This window comes from Protopterus annectens, chromosome 2.part1, assembly GCF_019279795.1.
Source record: "Protopterus annectens isolate FY-2018-M chromosome 2.part1, PAN1.0, whole genome shotgun sequence".
NCBI classification, from domain to species: domain Eukaryota; kingdom Metazoa; phylum Chordata; order Ceratodontiformes; family Protopteridae; genus Protopterus; species Protopterus annectens.
In genome coordinates this window covers 1,674,104,869-1,674,125,092 of record NC_056729.1, presented here as the reverse complement: position 1 = coordinate 1,674,125,092, position 20,224 = coordinate 1,674,104,869, and positions in this window count along the sequence as shown.

Here is a 20,224-nt window from a genome sequence, read left to right as displayed (position 1 = left end):
AGGTAATTTGTGATAAACATGTTTATCACATATGTTTTTCATAACCAACTGTCAACGGTCAGAAATGTAACAAAAAGTTGTTTTGCTTGCAGTATAAAAGTTGATGTCAGTAAACAAATTGATCAGATCAGAGGAGATCAGATCAGTCCAGACTGGACATCTTGGCCAACATGCTGTGTAATCTGGTTAGCTACTAATAAAGGAAAATTCATCACCTGAGGCAGATGCGACTCATTTGAATTTTTTCTTCTGACAGTTTCATACAGAGTACTCAGAGGCGATCTATGCCGTGCATATAAGGCAATCTTTGATCAGGCTTTACTGGAAATGCTGCATATATGCAAAACAAAATGGCACACAAGTTACTCACTCTAAAGACCTTAACCTGATATGTGACAGTAGCATAACATGTTGAACTGTCAGATTTGTCTCCCAGAGGTTCCCACTTCATGTCAAACAGAGCACCTCAGTGGCCCTCTTCAAACAGAATGTGGATGATTGGATGTGTAACCATAAATACATTCTGGTGATTTCACCTGTGTCCCTCTTGGACTGGGCCAAATGAGCTGACTGTGGAAATAAGGGTGGAACTTGGCTAGGCTTGTAAGACCTCTAGGGCCATTAGCCTAGTCACTTGCCATGAGCCTACGATATGACTCAGCCATATTCCGTGTAGGACTGCATGACCTCATACTTCCGTAGACTTTACTTAGAGATACTCATTTGAGTTCTCAGAAGATGTCTGTGTGGTCACTGGCACATGACTTAAAGATGCAGAGATCACACCAACAGTGCAAGGTTATTAAGCCTTCCGCACCTTTAGACTAGCTAATTCTCAGGCAGGGACTAAAGGTGGAGGTGTCTCTATGTGCATCAAAAATAAATATACTTCAAGACTGGTCAAACTGGACAATGCACTTGAGCTGCTCCAGGTTCAAATCACAATATGCAAAATCCAATAGTACTTCCATGTAACCAATAGGCCCCTTATGTGACCCAGGAAACCCATACCATGCATGTAAACTTATTAGAAACAGTAGCCATCCAAATCAAAACCATATTCATGGGTGACTTTCCTTATCCCACTATTAACTGTGAATCCTGTACTACAACAAACATACAGGTACAGAGATTCCTGGATTTTGTAAACACAAATTCCCTGCACCAGATATCCAATGCATCAACCAAGGGTGCAATCATATTGGATCTGGTCCTCACCAATATGGGAAAGTCATGCACACCCCTACTGTAATGTCTTCCCTGGTAAGGACTGAACACAAATCAGTCTCCTTTGAAGTAAAAATAATCCATGGACCTCCAGCTAAACATGGGATTTTCAGGAACTACTCTGCGGCTAACCTCCAGCTATTAAGTGATAAACTGGCTAAATCTCAAGCCTCCATAGGTTCATAGGTTGGTACTAGGCTATCAGCCCTAGGGCCTATACAAGCCTAGCCATAACAATTCCCTGGCTATTTCTTCCCACACTATTTACTTCCCTGGACCCCTGTCTAGCAGGGTGACTGACATGATTGCCGGGTTGAATTTCCTTTCTCCCATCCAATTGTCAAGGTTCCTTTTGAAGAGGGCCAAAGAGGCACTCTGCTTGACATGTATGGGCAGTCTATTCCAGAGTCTGGGGAGGCTCTGGGTCAGGAACCTATCCCTCCAGCATGTTTTGTTTATTGTGATGACAAGGTTTAGATCCCTGGAGCGTGTGGCTCTGAGGGATTGGGATTTCTTTAAGTGTAGCATGTCCAACAGCTCTGGGTTTGACATGGCCTTGTATGTTAAGCAGAGATCGCCTCTGAGTAGATGATATACAACAGAGTATAGCTGGAGTTTTTAACGCGGTCAGTGTAGAGCATCTGCTTTAGGCCTGTGATTTTTTTAGTGAGGTATTTCTGCGGCCTTTCCAGTTGTTGCAAATGTCCTGAGAGGCACATACCAAATGGGGCGTTTTATTCTATAATGGGTCTAATGAGGGATGAGTACAGTGGGACAATGACCTCCTTTTTTCTGGATGAAAAGCCCTTAGTGATGAGGTGTGCCACATAGAAGGATTTCCTGACTGTTGGGGTGATGTGGTTATCAAAGGTGAGACCACTGTCCACCTGTGTCCCTAAGTCTCTTATCACACTTTCGGTGTTTAGTGTACTGCCACCTATGTGGTAATTCATGGGTACATGTTTTTCTCCCAAAGGAGATAACTATACATTTCTTGGCATTGAGCTTGAGCCCATGGCTCTGACACTAAGCATCTTTTTCTGTAAGGCCCATTTGAAGAGTATCCACATCATTTGGGGATTCAATAATGGCTCCCAGTTTGCAGTCATTTGCGAACTTTGTTAGCCAGAGTCCCTTAGTGTTGGCATGTACTTCAGAGAAATAGATGCCAAACAAGAGCGGTCCCAGGACTGAAACCTGAGGTACTCCACTTGTCACTTGTCTGGAGCTGGATTTGGAGTCAGCTACTTTTACAGTGTGGGTTCTGTCAGTAAGCCAGTTGGCAACCCATTGGGTGATGTAGGGATTAATGCCCAGCTTAATAAGTTTATCTATGATTCCACAGTGGGGGATGGTGTCAAAAGCCTTGGAGAGGTCTAGATAGGCTGTGTGGACCATCTTACCCTTGTCCATGGCTCTGGAGACTGATTCAAAGAAGTCATTCAGGTTCAGGAGACAAGATCGGCCCTTCACGAACCCAAACTGGGTGGGGTCCAGTGTTTGAAGGTTGCCAATGTCTTTGTTTATAAGTTCCATGATAATATGCTCCATGGCCTTGCTGATAAGGCTCATCAGACTGATGGGATGGTAGTTTCCAGGATCCAAGGTGGATCCCCCCTAGTGGAGTGGGATAACTGTAGCTCTGCGCCACTCAGTGGGCACAAAACCTGAGGTGAGGCTATGATTAAACATGACACTTAGGTGAGGTGCCAATTCATATGCTAGTTCATGTAGTACACAGACCGGGATGTCATCTGGTCCCATGGATGCTGTATTCTCAGCTTTGGAGAGTGCGTTTTTTACCTGTGTGGCCATTATTACTGGAATTTGGCAATACTCCGGTATTGAGAGGGGCCGTTTAGGGGGTGAGGGGGGGTGAAGTTGGCACTGAATCGATCTGCCAGGATATTGGCAATATCCTTTGGATCAGTATATTTAATGCCATTCTGTTTTAGCTCAGAGCAGACCTGAGCATTGTCATTTAGATTCTTGACATAGTTATAGAATGCCTTGTGGTTGTCTTTGGAATCTTTGGCAATTTCATTTTCATAACTAGCTTTGGAGGATTTTATGAGGGATCTCAGTTTCTTACTGAGGCTGGTAAGGGTGTTTTTTGCATCCTGGGATTTTCCTCTTTTCTGTAACAGTTTCTTCCTTTTGTTGTAAAGTTTGTTTATAGCAGGGGACCACCAGATTGGCTTCCTTTTTTTGGAGGAGAACATCTTGATTCTATTTGGGATGGCACGATTCATGCATGAGTGGATGTGCTCGTACAGTGCCTTAGTGTACGATTCAGCAGGTAAACTTTCAGTTCCTGTCTGCATGGGTGTCATGAAGTTTGTCACTTCTGACTTGAGTAGCATGAAGTTGGCTTTGTCGAGGTTTTTTATGGAGGTTTCCTTACTGGGGGGTGGGGGTGGGATGTGGATTAGCTTATTGTCAGACCTGACTAACGAGGGGGTGACCATAGGTGTGGAGCATCGATTTCCCATGTTGGTAATGACCAGGTCTAGGATATTGGAGCTCCTGGTGGGACTATGGATTAGTTGATCCAGAACGTTAGAATTTATGAAGTCCAAGAACCATTGGGCAAAGGTGTTTGTACACGAGTAGTTTTCCCAGTTAATGGCAGGGTAGTTAAAATCATCCAGTATTAGGGTGTTTGGTTCTATATTAATATTTTCCAGTATGTTTAGAAAGGTGTAGTGAGAATCTTGGGGCATGGTGGGGGATCTGTAGCAAGTTACAATTTGGATTGCAGTCTTACCTAGTGTTAGTTGCACCTGGAGAATTTCATATGCATTATGTTGGGCAACTAGCCTGGTGGTGTGAATATCCTTGGTGAATATGGACACTCCTCCACCTTTAGTGTTTCGGTCCTGGTTTGGTGGCCGAAAAGTGTGGTAAGGGTTGTAGCCTGGTATTGCCGGGGTACTCTCTGGAGCCTTGAACCAGGTCTCAGTTACTGCACAGATATCGATGTTCTCCATTTTTAGGAATGCCTCGAGAGAGTGCATTTTGAGGTTTAGACTTATAGCATTGAGTAGCATTACCTTCAGATTTTGCATGCTTGTACCTGTTATGGTGGTGGTTTTGTCCTTTGAACTTTGCCTAAAAAGGCACTATAGGGGTGGCAAGAGCCTTAGCCAGTAACCTGAATTCTAGGGGCGACAGGTGCAGACCATCTCTGGCAAAACATCATGGTCTGTTGATCATGTCGTCCCAGGCAGACAGATACTGGATCCCCTTTGAATGACACCAGAAGCTTAGCCAATTGTTGAAGTCATTCATTTTGTCCTTATATTGTGGTATCATTCTGGGCGAAGGCAGGATGCTTCTCAGGGCTAGGGTCATACCTGCCTGGGCCACATGATCAGAGAGCTCTTCCATGTCTCTTTTCATGTAGTCCAGGGAGGTACGTCTCAAGTCATTCACTCCAACATGGACAATGACAGCGTCATATTTGTACTTGTTGTGGAGTGTCTTGAGTGCATGCGTTATGTAGCCGATCCTGGCACCCGACAGGCAGCTGACTGTAATTTTCGCCTTGTTCAACCTGGTGAGTGGGGCATCAGTGTGCCGGACTATTGAGTCACCTATGACTAAAGTGTTAGGTAAGTTGTCTTGCCTTAGGGACTGTTGCTGGGTAGCACATTGGTGTTGTGAGCTATGTGACACTTTGGTTGTGATTGGTGTTTATTTGCATTTCAGCTTCAGAGGTCCTTGTTGCTTGGGCAGGTTACAGTTAAAGGCCTCCACATATGTGGATTTAGTGTTGCTATATGTGGGTGTTCATGGTATGGGTTTAGAAGGGCTATGTGTTGCTTGAGGTGTAGTGTGGGTGTTAACCTTCTCCTCTTGATTGTCTAGCACAATCTTGGGTGGAGAGAGCTTTGCTTCCAGTTTGGCTATGTAAGTGCATCTCTCACAGGTTGTAGTGTTGGGTGGTAGGAGGAGAGGGTTGTCTGTGGACATGATGCAATTGCTGCATTAGCCCAGTATGCCCAGATTCACCAGGTGGGCAGGAGAAATCACTGGAAGCTGACCCTTGGACATGCCTGGTTTAATGCTTTTTTTTTTTTTTTGTAAAGTACAAGAGCTGTTTTCCCTTACCTTAGCAAGGTGCTTTGCAATTATAGGCTGTTTAGTGCCTACAATTAATTTCTCCTTTTAACAAGGAGAGTTGAGTGCTTGTATCAGTTTAAGGCTTCCTAGTGCTTTCCAGCAGGTAATAGAGCAAGTGCTAGTCACAGGGATGCTTAAAGGTAAGATGAAAAAATGCATACTGCAGAGTGTACTAGAGAAGTTAGATGTGAAAGTAGGTAACTTAAGTTTTACCTGTTTAAAAAGTTAAGGTTTAGTGGAGAGTTACTATTTTTAAAACAGCAAGATGGATTGAAAGGGGTGGTCACTTTTGTATTTTGGTACTATGGAATAAAGTAGGATGGCCAATAAATTTAAATAGTTGAAGGGGAGTGATTTCAAAAATAAACACTGAGAACACTGCGGCCTATGCAGAAGTGTTAACCAAACCCTGTACAAGCATGTTAATAGCTGCATACAGGCAGCCATACACACCAGTGAGAAGTACAGAAATAAATATCTCAGAGCCAAGGGCAAAAGCAAAACTCTACTAAAGAAAAAAGCCCTACAGCCAATAGCACTGGGGCCAAAAAACTATAAAAACTGATGAAGTTGTGGAAGTAAAAGAATGAAAGAGCTAAAATATTCTGTTGTTTTTTTATATTTTCAGTTTTTATAGTTTTTCGGCTCCACTGCTATTGGTCACAGGGCTTTTTTCTTTAGAAGTACAGAACTAACTCAAAATCAAGCCACGCTTGTGGAATCACAGAATCAATAGGCTGTACACCAGAAGGAAGAAACTCATAGCAAAACTTAGGACGTGCAGCACACAGCAGGATAAAAACACTGTCATCAAAGTAAACAAAAAATCAGAGAACAAATGAAGTCTACCAATGCCAGATTTGAGGTAAGTTTGGGCTCTCAGGCCAAGGTCAACCACAAAGCATACTTCAGCTATGTCCGCAACCTCAAAGGTAAGACACAATTGTTTGCACATTGTAAATGGGGTCACTTATAATGAGGCAAAAGATATAGCAAACCTCCTGGCTGATAAATTGACCCCAAACTTTATCCCTCTCTCCCCCGCAGCCTTCTGTCAGGAAATAGCATAAATACCATAAAATATAAGCACTACTATCACTAGGGAACAGGTCCTTAGTGCTCTCTCTAAGACCAACTACACTGCAATTGTCCTAGACAATATCCAACATGCCTTCTAATAGCATGAAACATGACCTTTCAGGGCCTCTGGAATTACTATTTCACTGTAGCCACCAAACAGGCTTTGTGCCTCATGAATGGGGAACAGCAGAAGTTATCCCTCTGTACAAAGGTGGGCCATCTACAGACCCTGGAGACTACAGACCCAGAAGTCTCACTAGTCTGATATATAAAGCCAATGAAAAGAATTATCATGGAAATAATCCATAGAGATGTAATACACTTCTAGAGACTGAAACAAACCCGGTTTGGTTTTGTCAAGGGCAGATCATGCCTACCCAACCAGGTGGACATATTTGAGAATGTAACCATGCTAATGGATGAGGGAAAAATGGTTCACACTGCCTACCATGGCCTGACAAGGCATGTGACACTATATCCCCATTAGGCATTGTTGACAAATACAAGAGGTTAGATACAGCTACTAAGTCAGCCGGTGGATAGCCAAGTGGCTCAGAGACAGGACCCAGGAAGTTAGCACTGGGGAGTCCACCACTACAAAGAGGCCAGTTACACATGGACTCCTTCATGAATCATTCCTCAGATTGCTCCTTTTAGGCCTTTACTTCTCTGAAGTCAAGGCCACTGTCAGTGGTCTCTGGCTGACTACATTGCAGATGACTGCCAGTTAGGAGCTGTCATTGAATCCCACACTGACACAAATGTTCACCAGGGGGGACAGACATACAACTGGTGTCAGAGCCATGAACTAACACTAAATGCCATAAATGCACAATACTATGCTTTGGGAAGTCATCCACCTCTGGTAACTATCATATTGACAGCACACCTCTAACAATTGGCCCAGTAGTCAGGGATTTAGGGACACACATCAGTAGTAATCTATTCTTTGACTGTGATGTGTCTACAGTACTGGGGAAATCATGATACATTGTGCAACTTATAAACAAAGGTATGACATGTAAGTCCAAGGAAGTCATTGTTCCACTGTATTTGGCATTCATCAGATCTATCATTGAATGCAATGCCACCTGCAGTATGTACCTAACCAGGCATATCTGACAATTGGAACATCCACAGAGGTTCCTCACTAAACCAATGCAGGGTGTACATAAAATGTCCTATGCAGAGTGTGTCAAGGCCCTATCCCTGTATTCTGTGTCCTACAGGCTTTGGAGGGAAGATGTATGCCTGCCATACAGGGCATTGTCAGACCCCACTCTGGACCTCCTGCACATCCATGAAACAACTAGGACCAGAATTACCTATTCTACAGACCTACACCTTGCCTGTGGCATAAACAGGATGTGCTGGAGAGACAGGTATGTATACCAGAGACTACACCCTATAGGGAACAGGTTATCCGTCCATGTGAAGCAGAGTTCTACCCTAACGCAAATCAAGTGCAAGTTACACAAGTGGATGGGGAACAGGACAGTCATCCATGGTTTGGCACCAATGTTTCTAATGGCACAGGGAAACTGTAAGTGGTTCATCTCCCAGCCCCCTCCTTGTGAATGTTCATCTCACAAACCCCAGCTTACACTTATCAAGGGTATCATACCTTTTCAGGGATGTGGGATGCTCGGCTAGGCTTAAAGAAGCCCTTGTGTTTATTAGCCTAGTAAACACCGATGAACATATGAACCCATTAACCTATACTGTATTACCTTTCTGATGACAGTTGTCTTCTGTGCTGACATTCAGTCCTGTGCTGTGACAATGATAGGTTGATTGTAGATGTGCACCCATAGGTGTGTACTACACAATCCTGAAAGTGAAACCTATATATTTCCATGAGACACATGTCATTATGTGACCTCACATCCCTTACAAAAACCTCCATTGTAACGTACAAATTATTATGCTATCCACAGTCTAAATGGCAAAGTACATTATCTGTAAATGACCAGTATAAGTAGCATGTCAAAAGCACCAATGGATGATGGGAAGTCATAATAATGTAGACAGTCATCCTATGCATCAGACACATAGCATTATTTCCCCTGCATCCATGAGAAAGATGATAGGAATGTGGCACAGGTATCATCATTTGCACAGGATGTTGTGTGGAGGTGCAGGAGACCTAGGCTGACCCAATAGGTTGGCAAGTGTGTGCGTGAGTCAGGAAGAGAAGCAGGCAAGATTGACCGTGGAAACATTGCATGTGTGTCTGTAGGTGCCCTCATTGTGACAGTGGTGTGTGAGTGTCTGCATGAACACAGCCAAGCTCAGTGCTAGCTCTGCATGTCTGTATGTTGGACAGCTGTGAGCTGTGCAAGGTAAAGTGACAGTTCATCCTCTCTGCCCCTGAACATGAGAAGTGTCTCTGTCAGAAGTTGCACTGGCACCTTCACACCCAAGGTTAAATGCCGTGCTACTACCTGAGGGTGACTGATGTCTACTAGCAGCATGTCCTCCAAGGGAATGCCAAGGACCATGAGCCCATGGCCTGCTATGTCTTGGTGTAGACAGCACACTTCCCTCTGGAGAGCTGGATGTACTGCCACTATGGAAGCGTGATTGTGCACAGCCACATTGACTCTCAGCAGATGCAGTTGCTTACCTATGCCCATGAGGCCGACACTCAACTCCAGTCAGACGTTCCATCACAGACAAACTGTGTTCCAAGACAGATAGTGTGCGATCTGTCTCAGACCTACCTCTTTCCACTGTGTTAGTTAACCATTCCAAGGTATCAGAAACACAGTGGAGGCAGTTATGTCTGTCAGTCTGTGCTGCATCCATAACCCTGAGCATTTGTTGGGAATTTTTTTCTGAACATGCCTGTGCCTCCATGACAGCCCTAATCATATGCAGAGTGACATGTGATGAGACACCTGTGACAGATGGAGAGATAGCAGGCCTCCTACGAGCACCCTTATCAATCTGCCTGTGTAGAACCTCTCCAATTGTTCGGCTATGGCCAGTGTTGACAGTCACTGCAGTCGCAGTAGCTACACTTCCCTGTTCAATGTTCCCACCCGCCAGCTGTCCAATATCTGTGGCCTCAGGGGACTGAGTATGTGTAGGCATACTGGCTGTGTATGGTGATAATGAAGGTGGATGAGGAATGTCAACCTCTGTTACTGATTCAGCCTCTGCAATCCCCATCTGTGCCTCAGTTTGGTCACCATCATTATCAGAGTCTGAAAAGACACTGACATCAGGTTGTGAAGGGGACAAAGACCAGCCTCCTTGGCCACCTGTGATAAAAAGGAAAAAGTGATACATTAATACCTGCACTACTATGCTCTGCAGTACTATGGTGCAATATATGTTAAGCTGTATACAATGCTGCCACTATTACAGACTTGTATACACCCCATCCTCACAGTAAGACATGAGGACATTGTTTTTTAACCCCAATCTGTAATTATTTGGAAACAATTATTCATTAAACAAGAATATTATGAGCAAAACATAAATTATGTACACTGTTGACATTCTGCAAAAATCTGCACAGTTGACAGTCATGGCAATCTGTAATGTCCTCACAATGCTGTGAAGTCAATCAGTATGGTCACACCTACAAGGCAGAGGTATGAGTCTAAACTGTGGACATTCAGAAAATATCTGTACAGTTAGCAATCATGCAGACAGTACATCAATCCACCAGCAGGCCTGGGATGACACATTAGCAAATACACTGAACTATGTCTACATCTCTGACAAAACAGTTTTGCGCTTACCAGCAGCAGGAGCACATCCTCTTCCAGTTCAAAACGGTCATGAAAAAATTTGAGGGAGAGTTAATGGCAACAGCACCACATGTTACAGTATAGCATGCGTAATATGTCCAAACAGCTCACATTTACAATAGCTGCTATGTTAACAGGCATGTGAGTCACAATCTCTACATGAGCTTAAAACTGTAGCTAACCTCCCCATAAAAAAAACAAAAAACAAAAAAAACTGACACCCATGTAAAACTATATATACCTTGACACGCTGAATGCAACAGTATTCCAATGCTGATCTAACTAAACATATCTGGACACTCCTCTTGAGAGGAACGGGTGGCACCCTCGTCAACAGCATATTGGCTGATGGATGCCTGGGAGCTGTTCTGTGTAGAAAGGTTTTCCAGGAATTCTTCTGTGGCTGAGAGAGGCTGTTGTGCTGTAGGCCCACCAGTGACCTGACAATCCCTGGCCATGTCAGCTGCATGTCTCCATGCTTAATACATCATATCCATGGCACAGTGTCACACCTGCTCATAGGTACAATTCTGGTGACCCATGGCATTGATGTTATCCACCATTTCATCTGACAGGGCTGCATGCTTTGGCCTATTTGCCCTACCTCTGGACAGTAGGACCTGATAATGTTGGTGCAAAGCGTTCGTTTTCTCCCTCAGTAAATGGTATCCTGCAACGTGCATGCATAATATTTCCTGAAATGCAAATAAGTGAGAACGTATTTCAGGAACACATACATACCAGTACAGCATGTAGAGATACAGCAATAAAGGAAGGCTATCAGTATTCACCGCTTGATTATACATCTCATATTCAACAGTGTTCCAAACATACAAAGGGTGTGGATGCAACTAGGATAGTAACAATAGTGACCTATTCCTGCTTGTGCTATGACAGATACGTATGATCACACACTCAACACAGGAGTCCATTGTAGTGTGCCCCATAGCAGGAAAAATCACCCCCCATATAATATATATAAACAGCAGTGTCAACAAAATAGCAGTGTACTATTACAACTGTTATTAAAGGATGTAGCCAGGAGACCTGTGCACCTAGTTATCCCACAGCAGTATACCCTTGCTGTACTCTACATCCTCTGTATGTATAACAGGGCTGGAGATCAATGCCATGTCATTAGTGCAGTTCTAACAAAGGCTTACTGATGTAATCCACATTCTCCCTAAGTATATTCAAACATATGCATTATGTTGGAAACAAAATGGTTACATACCTGATGGAGTACATTACTCCTCTGTTGAAAGGTACTGCTATGCAATGGGTCTGCTTTAGAATGCTGAAATGCTACAACACCGAGTTTCACATTCCCTAGACAAGAAGGCCAGCAACATCAGAAAACCAATGTTCCGGAACACCAACTGTGAACTCCACGTAAGTAACCACTTGGCCAAAAATATAAAATTAAACTCGGAGCAAATTAAAACCACCAATGTGGGAGATTTTCCCCCCCACACTCCCTTAACTAAATATAACAACTTAGAGGTTGCACTGCCATTGAAGTAAGGGGTAAAGTTCAACATGGTGGCCAAGTGATTACTTACCTGGAGTTTGCAGTCAGTGTTCTGACACATCGGTTTTCTGATGTTGTCAGCCTTCTCGTCTTGGGATTGTGAAAGTCAGTGTTGTGGTATTTTGGCATTCTGAAGTAGACGCTGTACAAGTAATGTGTCAATGAATTAGACCTACGAAGTAACTGTCATGCACGCTGGTTTCCCTAGTTAGAAGTTTGCCTTTTTAAGATGGTTCTCATTAGCAGGTGATAGCCTCTGAACCAATTTTATTTTATTATTTTTATTTATTTAACATTTGTTAACCGGGAAAGTCCGATTTGGAACAAAGCCAATTTTCAGGGGAGGCCTAGGGAGAAATGCTCCAGATGCATGTCTTTGAAAGTGGGAGGAAACCCACACAAACACAGGGAGGACATGCAGACTCTGCACAGAAGGCACCCCAGCCAAGAATCGAACCAGAGAGCCTCTTGCTGGGAGGCGACAATGCTACCGCTGCACCACTGCACCATCCAATTTGGGTTCAGAAATGCTACATACAGCCTACACAGCTGATTTGTAGTATAATCAGCCAATCCCACAAAAATACTCAGCAAGATATAAGGCCTCAATGTAGATTCCATCCTCTTTCTCATATGCTTTGCGTAGAAATTTTTGGGATAAAGATAAATCAGCACAGAGAGACTGTTTGTAAGCAGCTACTTTTTACATACAGATGTGTGTGATACAGGCTGAAGCTGCTGCTGCAGGCAACAGGCATAAACAGAGAGGCTGAAGACTGTGCAGGATAACAACACTTAAGAGTAACTGTGGGACCTGTGGCAGCCTTGATGAATGAGCCAGATGGAGGGAACTCATCCCAGTGGAAATTAAGTTACTATTTTAAGGTAAGTATGTTAGCTTAAGACACCTTTAAAAGAGAAAAAGGCAACACGCTTTGTATGTCCTAGAACAAGGCAGGGGGTGCATTAACCATTATGTCAACCAGTTGGCCAACTACCAAGTCATGTGTTATGTCACGGTAGTTATCTGGAATGTGTGTGCTAGCAACCCCTGCTTCTAGCACAACCTCCATATATGTATGTCACTTGTGCAGCTGTGGTTGTCTGTAATATCACTAGCACATCATTGTGAACTATTGTCTGATATTACTGGGCCACATTTCAATTACATACTTCAAAATCCTCTAGGAATTCATGCTAATACATAACCTGACATTATATGCACTTTCTAGGGTTGTAATAGGAATAGTTGAAATGTGGTCCTATCTGTAGAGCTTTGACTTTCATTATTTAGAAGCAGGCATTCCATCTATACTGCTTTGGGTGGAAAAATAGTTGATGAGACAGTCATACATATCACAATTTATAATGGTGATATATACATACATGTATTTTAAATTCTAAACACAGCTGTATTTGAACCCAAGACTATGTGGACCAAAAACTAATGTTTCCAAAGCATTTAACAGATTGAGCTACATAGTCACCATTACAAACTATCCCAGGCCTCAGACTTACATTTTGATCCTGATATTTGCACTGTAGCAGCCAGGGTCCATAGTGCTCTACCAGGAGTCCAGTGAAAACCCTAGACTCCTGCACACCCCACCATTGTGCCCTAAAGCGGACACCTTCCCCCACAACAGCAGCCATATCCACACTCAAGATCAGGATCCAAGGAATAATGTGAAATTCTGGCTATTGCCCTTTAAATAGGCTGTATTCCTACCATTGTGCGTCATATTGTAACTTTCAAAAATGTACCATCTTGCTTAGCATCACCAAACTCACACAATCCAAATTTAAGCGAAGCTTAGCAACGCGCAAACAGGAAAAGACTGTTGACCATGTTTAAGCGATACTTAGCATTGTACACCTTTTCTAAATTTAGCAATTACTGAATTTAAAGTAAACCAATGTTTCAGTCACCTGACACAATTTCACAGCAGTATCTTTAAAAGGCATTACTACCCTACTTACTACTATGTAGGTCGTGACTCAACCTATCTAGTTACTAGGATAGTGAAGGGGAAGACATATATCTTCAGATATACTGAGAAGATGCCTGTAAGCATAGCTCAGCTTCAGTATGTGAGCTTTTGTGGTGCTATGCATCACAAAACTACTACAATTAAATGCATCTGGTTTCTATTTTTAGCTGTCTAGTGTATGTCTAATGTATAAGTGTGCAGCACTAAGCATAGCTAAATAATGTGGCACATTGCACAAACAAGCACATAAAAATAAAAAAAAATAGAAATTGAACACTTCTGGTTTCTATTTTTACATGTCTGGTGCTTGTCTGATGTATGGCTGCACAGAGATAAACATAGCTAAATAATGAGGTGCATCGAGCAAACAAGTGCATACAGGTAAAAAAAATGAAAATAAATCCAACTTAGTGAAATTATTTATTTATTTATTTACATTTGTTTACCAGGAAATTCCAACTGGACGCAGGTCCTTTTTCAGTGCAGGCCTAGGGAGAAAATTAAAATATATAAGATTTATAAGATATAATTATAAAATAAGAAATAAAATGTCTTATAGAACTTTTGGTCAAGGTTAACGGGCCGAAAGGTATGTGGGGGTGCAGTCGGTCTTACACAGATTCAATATCTGTGTTGTTTTGACCTCCCTTAGGCATGCACCATAATTAATATGCATGCCAAGGGAAGATCGTGGCCGTGTACATGGATACAGTCCATGTAGTCTCTACATGGAACCTACATGGACTTGATTGAATCCTGAGGAGTATATCCATTACACCTGTTTTAAAATTAAGAGCTGCCAGATTATAACAGCTCTGATGACAGTGTTAACATAAAATCAGTATAGACATACTTTTTAAGAATTTTTGAATTTTTACATAATATATTTGATAGGTATTTATATTTTGGCAGACACATGAATTAACATCCTGTGAATTATGCAAGTTTTTCAGCATCTCTAGTATTATTTGTTTTATTTATGTAGTTTTGTAATATTATATCTTTAACAATGTTTTCTTATTAGAATTAAGAAAAGTTTTTTTACTGAAATAGTTTTTCTTATTTTGGTTTTAACAAACAAATTAATGTTTGTATAAGAGGAACTGTATTTTTAAAAATTCACATTAGCTAATTCAAACACACAGTGTGGAAAAGTATCAATCTGGTAGGTTTAATTTAGTTCTGATGCAGTCTCTGTTGAGTTTCATTGGGGTGAAAGCATATGGTGGGATGTTTAGGAGCTAAACTGTTTTTGTGTTTTCTTCTTTCTTTTTATGTCATTAAAAGTGATATCTGTGTCCCAGTCTTGCTGTCTCACTGCTTCTTGGAAACCTTGACTACACTGTAGTATCTTTGAAAGATTTTAGTGGTTTATACTTACTGAGATACATCTCAAAAGGGGCATTGTACTTGGTAACTTTTTACACTTTGATGACAATCCTTTGGCAATTAGCTAGGCTAAATAAACAGATTCCCTGACAATCACCGTCACATGATGGTCAAACGAGAGTGAGCTAATCAACCCAAGTACCGAGGTCTCGGACTATATTTTTATTCTGTGTGTTGTCTCTGCGGTATAATTTGGGGAGGGATTACCAACCAAAAGTGGCATGACTACAGTACCTCTTAAACTCTTGGCAAAAGAATTCTGGACAAAGTCAAAATAATGGGTGCAGCAGGGGGCTGAAAACCAGGAACAGATTTTAAATTCTGCACTTAGAATTTGATAGACTAACAGGGTTTGGCTTAGTATGCATTGTTTGAAACTTAAATGTTCTTGTTATTTAGTGACTTTAGTCCTCGATGATTTGCCAGGAAACCACAACTTTTATGAGGGAAACACAAGGATAATATATATATATATATATATATACACACATACACATATAAAGATATATAGGAGGCAAAAATCTGGACATTCTGCAAAATTCTGGACAGTTGAGAGGTATGATTATAGCACTTTTTAGCATTTAGTTAAAGCACATTTTTTTGTACACAAAGAGTTTACTAGAAGGAGTTCATTCTGAAGAGTTGAGGTGTTATAGGGTGACTTAACAAAACCCCCTGGTTTGCAATCACTTTGCAAACTTTGTTTACCAGAAGTCTTTGAGATCTGAGAAATAAAAAACAAAAAGGAGAGGTTCCTGTGTTGAGCACTGAGGGAGAAGGATGATCATATTCATTTGTTCTGATGACATGGTTATATTCTTATCCAGCACTTCTGTGCATATATTCAGACGCAGCTCCAAAAAACCTGCACTCACTTAATGAATGGTTTCTCCATCGTATATTGTTAATGAACCCTCAAAAACTAAACTGTGTTTTTGGGGAGAGACAAACTATTAGCCATAGCTTCCATAACACTAGATATTTTAGATCTTAACAAATCCCAATTGAAACCACACCTGTTGGAGTTTGGCAAGACCAAATTTTTAACTTCCAGTACCACATGGAAAAAAACATGAATCAAAATCAAATTACTGCTATGCTGGGCTTGAGGAATCTTCTCTTAACATGCATCGATGCTCACAACAGTTTTTTCTGTTGAAACTCTTACATCACTGACTCTGCTTTCCCACTGCTAAAAGCCATTTTCTGTTATATTCAGTAGGTGCTGAAGGTTACCGCTTACAGTTTCCGAACTTCCCCTATGTCCCTGCTTCTAAGCTACCCCTTACAATAGCTTTCTTTTCCTTTCCATATTAAATGTTTTCCACTCAGCATATTTTGTTGATTCTGTCACTTTTTGCAGAACTGTAATTATATAATATTACTGCACAGGTTTGGCATCTGGGAATTGTAGCTGCATTTATTCATTTATTTAAATAAAAATGATATTTAAAAAGTTTCACTTATTTCAATGCTTTGACACCCCTCTCCAATTTGAGAGGTACAGTTGTGCAGCATACTTAAGTGGAAGGTAGTATAGTGGGTTATTGTATTTCCAAAAGGAAACAAAATAAATACTTAACAGCATCCAGCTAGGGAGGTAAACATCTACTTTTATGATAGACAACCACAGGCTTGCTTCAAATCTCGTGAAGTAGGATATAAATGTATATATAAAAAGTTGAAAAGATGTGGCATTCAAAAAAGAAGTACTGAAAACTGATATCCTGTGTATATATAGGTAGCACAACAGGGATTTGAAGGATGCTTCAAATCATTTGGGATTAAAAATTATAATGCAGCAAATATTCAAATGAAGTTTATTGAGAAAGAAAAAAAAAGTAAGAAAAAAGGAAAGAGGAGTTAGAATGGAGTTAATTAGATGTAATAAAAAAGAAAGGACAGGAAGATGGAGATAAAAGGAATGGCAGAAGACATATTACAGGATGAAGTGAAATACAGAAGGGCAAAGGTGAGAACAAAATGACTTTTTGGAAGTTAGAAACCAAAACACTAAGTAGAAGAGGTATTTGGAACAGGTGACATTGTTTTTATATACTGCTAACAAATCTAGCATATATTTCAAGCGCTGCTGTTGTCATTATCTGGTAGAGGGCTTTTTGACCATTACTTACAAAGCTGAGTATATAGGATACGTCCAGATAAAATCACTTTAGCTAGCAGATCTAGGAGACTGTCTAATACCCTCCATGTGGGAGGGAGGAATAAAGACACCTTGTTGAAGTTTCCAGCAGTTTATTCAGTTAAGCAGGTAGATGGACAAGTGTTCTTGTTCTAATACATTACATTCAACAGATCAGTTATTTAAAAGCAGTTGCAGACAATGGTGGGAGTTCCATGGGAGGTGATTTGAGGAAACTCTGGGAGATGGAAGAAGCCAATGCCATAGCCTAGAATATTCCTGAAAGACCTGTGAGGGTTTACCAGCTTATCAACCTGTGGAATATCATTCTTAGTTAAAATTTTTATTTTTTATTTTTAACTATTAACAAACAAGACGTGACAACACATTATGAACTACAACTATAGAATTATATTTAAGAAAACCTTTCACCTGAGCTTCATCAGGTTAATCTAATAGAGTGGTTTCCGCTTTGAAAATTGAAAAATGTGCTTTTATGAGGCTATCACCATATAGCTAGCAGATCTAGGAGATTCCCTCTTTGGTATCCTTCCTGTGGGAGGAATAAAGAAACATTGCTGAAGTTTCCAGTTGTTTATTCAGTTAAGCAGGTAGATGGACTTTGGTGCTAAGAGTGAGAAAAGGTGTCCAAACTCTATCCTCTAAGTATGATTGACAGCCCACTCCCATACCGATTACACCAAACTCTTCCATCATCTAACCTCACTCCGGGCCCTGTGGCACCACTGCCTCTCTCAGGAGATTGCTTAACCGCCCATCCACTTGATCCCTCCCATTGTTCAGCCCTTTATCTAGCCAGGCACAGAGATATCAAGCTCTCTTTTGCACTGGCTTGACCACTTGGAACCCGAAGAGAGGAAGAATCTGAACAGAAGAGCCTTCAGTAACTCCTAGACTCAGGAAGAAGCTTGACAGTGAAGACCCAGACTGTAGTGCCTTAAAAGCATGCTCTGGGACTGAGAGCATTCCACCCCTCACTGCAGCTACCCTGCAGCAACCAGGTATAGATACTGTAGCCACTGGGCCTACATTTAACAACATGTCTATAATCTGCTGTACAACAAAAATTGTTGTTCCTGGGCAGCACTCCGCAGTGCTATATTCTTTACACTGTAGGCACAATTTGCCTATGCTCAAAGAAGATCTGAGATTCTTATGTTTACTAATAGTGTTTGTATTTGCTGCAGTTCACCACTTGGTGGTTTATACCATGGGCGCAGTAAGCCGACACAAAAGTTCTGAGGTCTCAAACTTACTCACTTTTTTCTTTGTTCCTCCTACTTGTCTTTAGTGAGAAAAATTTTTATTATTTATTTTTGCATTTATTTTATATCTATATCTCACATAAATATACATATAGATATTTTGATAATAGGTTTAGTTAGGATCCCTATATGTATCTGTCTATATCTATATTGATGTTCTTGGTTTTTAGAATATTTTCATTTGTATGTCATATCAATTGTCTTAGTTCACATTGTTGTACCATATCACAGTTTATTATCATATTTTATAGTATTAAGCATTTTTCATTGATATAATATATATTTTTAGCATTTTTAATTGTTTTAATTATTTTTATTTATCTTTATATATGTATACATGCTCACATATATATACATATTATATTTTTTGTGCACATACATTTCTATATACACATATATTTTTATTTTACTTTAAGACATTCAAATGATTAATTGAATAATTGATTAATGAGAATAAGTATCTCATCAATTAGATGAGAGTTATAAAAGCAGATGTATTTAGCTCTATTTTTAAACCTGAAGAAGCGTACTTGTATGTACGTGAAAGCGCTTGTTTGATATATATTTTGAATAAATCTTGTTTGCTCATCATCATGGAGGTCTCCGTCTGCTCTATTTTGTAACTCCTAGACTCAGGAAGAAGCTTGACAGTGAAGACCCAGACTGTAGTGCCTTAAAAGCATGCTCTGGGACTGAGAGCATTCCACCCCTCACTGCAGCTACCCTGCAGCAACCAGGTATAGATACTGTAGCCACTGGGCCTACATTTAACAACATGTCTATAATCTGCTGTACAACAAAAATTGTTGTTCCTGGGCAGCCCTCCGCAGTGCTATATTCTTTACACTGTAGGCACAATTTGCGTATGCTCAAAGAAGATCTGAGATTCTTATGTTTACTAATAGTGTTTGTATTTGCTGCAGTTCACCACTTGGTGGTTTATACCATGGGCACAGTAAGCCGACACAAAAGTTCTGAGGTCTCAAACTTACTCACTTTTTTCTTTGTTCCTCCTACTTGTGCCGATCCATGAGCTCTGTAAGAAATGAGCAATGTGACTTGTTTTCCACTGTATGCTGTTTCTCTGGATGCATGTCTTCTTCTTCTACTTCTTCTTTCGGCTTTTCCTGGTTAGGAGTTGCCACAGTGGATAACCTATCTGCTCATGATTGGCAGTGGAGTTTTACGGTGTCGAGTTGCCAGCCCGGCACCCAACCTTCCACAGAAGGCACACACACATGCACGCACTCATGTCTAGGGCCAATTTAGAGTGTCCAATCTACCTACAGCATGTCTTTGGGATGTGGGAGGAAACCGGAGCACCTGGATGAAACCCACAGGGAGGACATGCAGACTCTGCACAGAAGGCACCCCAGCCGAGGATCGAACTGGAGAAACTCTTGCTTTGAGAAAACAATGCTAACCGCTGCACCACTGTGGCCGCCCTTCTTTTTTTCTCTGGATGCATGTAGTGTTCAAAAATGGGAATCACCCAGTGTAGCTTTACATGACTACTCCTCTGCATATAAAAAGAGCTGTTTTTACAAGAGGAAGAAGAACAGGGACTGGTCACATTTATCATATATATGAGCCTCTTATAAGCAGGCACTGTAAAACTTTTTTGTTATACAAGAGAATATTAGCCTTTCATATTATATTACATTAGATAATGAACCCCATAAAAGTAGGCA